Source organism: Alligator sinensis, unplaced genomic scaffold (genome assembly GCF_000455745.1).
Source record: "Alligator sinensis unplaced genomic scaffold, ASM45574v1 scaffold334_1, whole genome shotgun sequence".
Lineage (NCBI taxonomy): Eukaryota > Metazoa > Chordata > Crocodylia > Alligatoridae > Alligator > Alligator sinensis.
Genome location: NW_005842572.1, coordinates 415,165 through 417,898, shown reverse-complemented (window position 1 = coordinate 417,898; position 2,734 = coordinate 415,165). Strand labels below are relative to the sequence as shown.

At 47.4% G+C, this 2,734-nt stretch overlaps 1 pseudogene; it reads left to right on the top strand.

The window, feature by feature from the left end:
- The first annotated feature begins 860 nt into the window (after positions 1-860).
- LOC112551710 lies at positions 861-1,036 on the top strand (annotated as a pseudogene).
- The last annotated feature ends 1,698 nt before the right edge of the window (positions 1,037-2,734 follow it).

Here is a 2,734-nt window from a genome sequence, read left to right as displayed (position 1 = left end):
CAGACAGATAAAACAGCAGCAGCTGGAGCTGCAGTCTCCTTCTGCCCGTGCCCCGTTACTAGTCCTCATTAGCTGGGCTGCAAGATCGCATTTTTTTGCTGTGCAAAGGCACCACAAAAGCATATTATATTCAATGTTAAGTAAACAAACTTTTGAAACTGCCTTTTATTGATTCCATACCACCATCTGGTTCGAAGGAGAGAAAAAGCCCTCCCTCCCTCCCCTGTGAAAATATTCTAAGGTTAGGAACTGGCAGCAGTTCAGTATGGTTGAAAACCACCTAGTTTCCTTTGCGGTTAACAACACAGGAAAACGTCTAACTTTCAGATAAATGTTGGAGGCTTATTTGGTTCCCCCATCTGGTAGCCAGCCTGTTCTGTGAAAATTAAAGATATACATATGCAAATATTCGCAGGCTGCTTCCAAGATCTAAAGAATTTTTATGATGTAACCACAAAAAGGGGTTATTTAATGTTGACAATATGTAGCAGAGCAAAGGACTAGAATATGCTGCATATGGTAATGGAGCTTATGAAAATGAAGCCCCGGTGCCCTCCCGGAGTAATGAAAAGCAGACTTCACCTTGAAGACTATTTGAGCTTTTTTAGCTTGTAATGACTTCAAAAAAAAAAAGAAAAAAGAAAAGAAAAGAAAAGAAACAACCCTGGTGCGATAATGGAGGTTGCCTCGCAGCCGCGCCAACCCCAGCCAGCGCTGTGTGATCTCACCGCGCAATTTGCTTTCCAGATAGGCTCAGACTTTGCAGCGGGAGTTGGGGGAACAAGCCGACGTCCCCTCTCACCTGCGCGGGGGGGAAGTCTCAAGCAAGGCTGCTGAAGGCAAGGAGCAGGGGAGATGCCACACTTCCCTGGCAGGAGAGATCCCCTTTTCCTTGGCCTCAAATGACTCGGTGTAGTTCGAGGGGGAAGGCCTGTCCCTTGCACCGCGGGCAGGCGGGACTTTATAATGCCTCCAGTGCCAGGATCTTGGCTGCACAATTCATGGTGATGGGGAAATGCTCTTGGGCTTTCCCAAGCAAGCTTGCTCCTTTGGTCTTCTGGCTCAGGGCAAGCAAAACCAGGGGGCATCTGAACCCCAAGGCCTCTGGGCTTCGAGTACGCGTGCAGGAAGCTTGCAATGGATGTGGGACTACCTGATGCCCCAGGCTGTGGAGTACTGGAGGCACCGTCAAGACACTCGAGGCACCTACATTTTGTTTTATGACTCTGAATAAGAAACGTACATTTAACTCTAATGACGACAGGACTAACGATACAATATCCTTGGACTATTTTTTGCCTAGTTCGTTGTGGTTTTAAAAAACAAACAAACAAACATGCATATATGTGTGCATATGTATATGCATATGTATATATGTGTGTATATGTATATGTATATATGTGTGTATATGTATATGCATATGTATATGTATATGTGTGTATATGCATATGTATATATGTGTGTATATGCATATGTATATGTATATATGTGTGTATATGTATATGCATATGTATATGTATATGTGTATATGTATATGCATATGTATATGTATATGTGTGTATATGCATATGTATATATGTGTGTATATGTATATGTATATGCATATGTATATGTACATATGTGTGTCTATACAACACGCATATATATGTGTATACACCCCCCCAGCACATTCCTATAATTATATTTGTTTTTTGCTTTGATTGTCAACAGAATCATGCATCGTGCCAGCCTCCTACCATATTAGCAAAGCTTCTAGTTTCTCTTTTACTGGAGAAAAAATATGTGTTGTGTTATATGGGACCAAGTGCCACACCTTCTGCACCCCCCTTTCCAAAATCCTAGATCTGCCCATGGGTATCACGAACAGGTCACAGGCTATCGCTGGGGCTGGTCCTGCTTTGAGCAGGAGGTTCACAGGCTATCGCTGGGGCTGGTCCTGCTTTCAGCTGGAGGGGACCTCCGGAGGTCCCTTTCAACCCTCATTTTCTATGGTTCATTTCTATCTGTGGCTATAACGAATAAACCAGCCGCACAACGTCCCAGCTGCCCGCTCAACCAGCTGCGAGGGAATTCATGGCAGGTGAGTCAAGCATTTCCCGGCCAGGAAGCTGCAAGGGCAAGCTCGGAGAGCCGTTTTGCAAGCCTGGAAGGAGCGCCGGAGAAAGCCTGGTAGCCTGTTTTCAAGGTCCAACCCTGCACCACCGGCCAAAGCAGCACTGCACCCTCGCTCCAGCCCTCACAGGCTGCACACCGCGCTGGAGTGAATTGCACCCGCATTTCAAAGGCCAGGACAGGCATTCAGGGGGTGGCTTCTGCTGCACTGATGCACAAACAAACGCCCACTTGACAAGGAGGGACTCTGTGCCAGGCCTTGAGAACAGCACAGCTTTAAGCCCGGCTCGGCCCCGTACAGCCTGGCTCTTCGTTCCTGCTTCGCAGCACTGCTCGGGCAGTGCGTGGCATCGGACACGCTCGCGGGCACGCGCAGAGAGGAGGCTCGCGTCTGCCCAAGACCCCCGTGGCTGGACGCTCTCGTTAACCGACCGTTTATACAGGATCTCCCATAAAACGAGAGAGTTCTCGAGAGCTGCCTGGCGGATGATATAGAAACCTCTCCTAATAAATACCAGTGCAGGCCGACCTTGCTTCGGCATGCCGAACGGAGTACATCAGTGTTATTTTAAGCCCTCTAGCGAGAGCGGTTTGGATTGGATATATTTTCAGCTGCAACGAC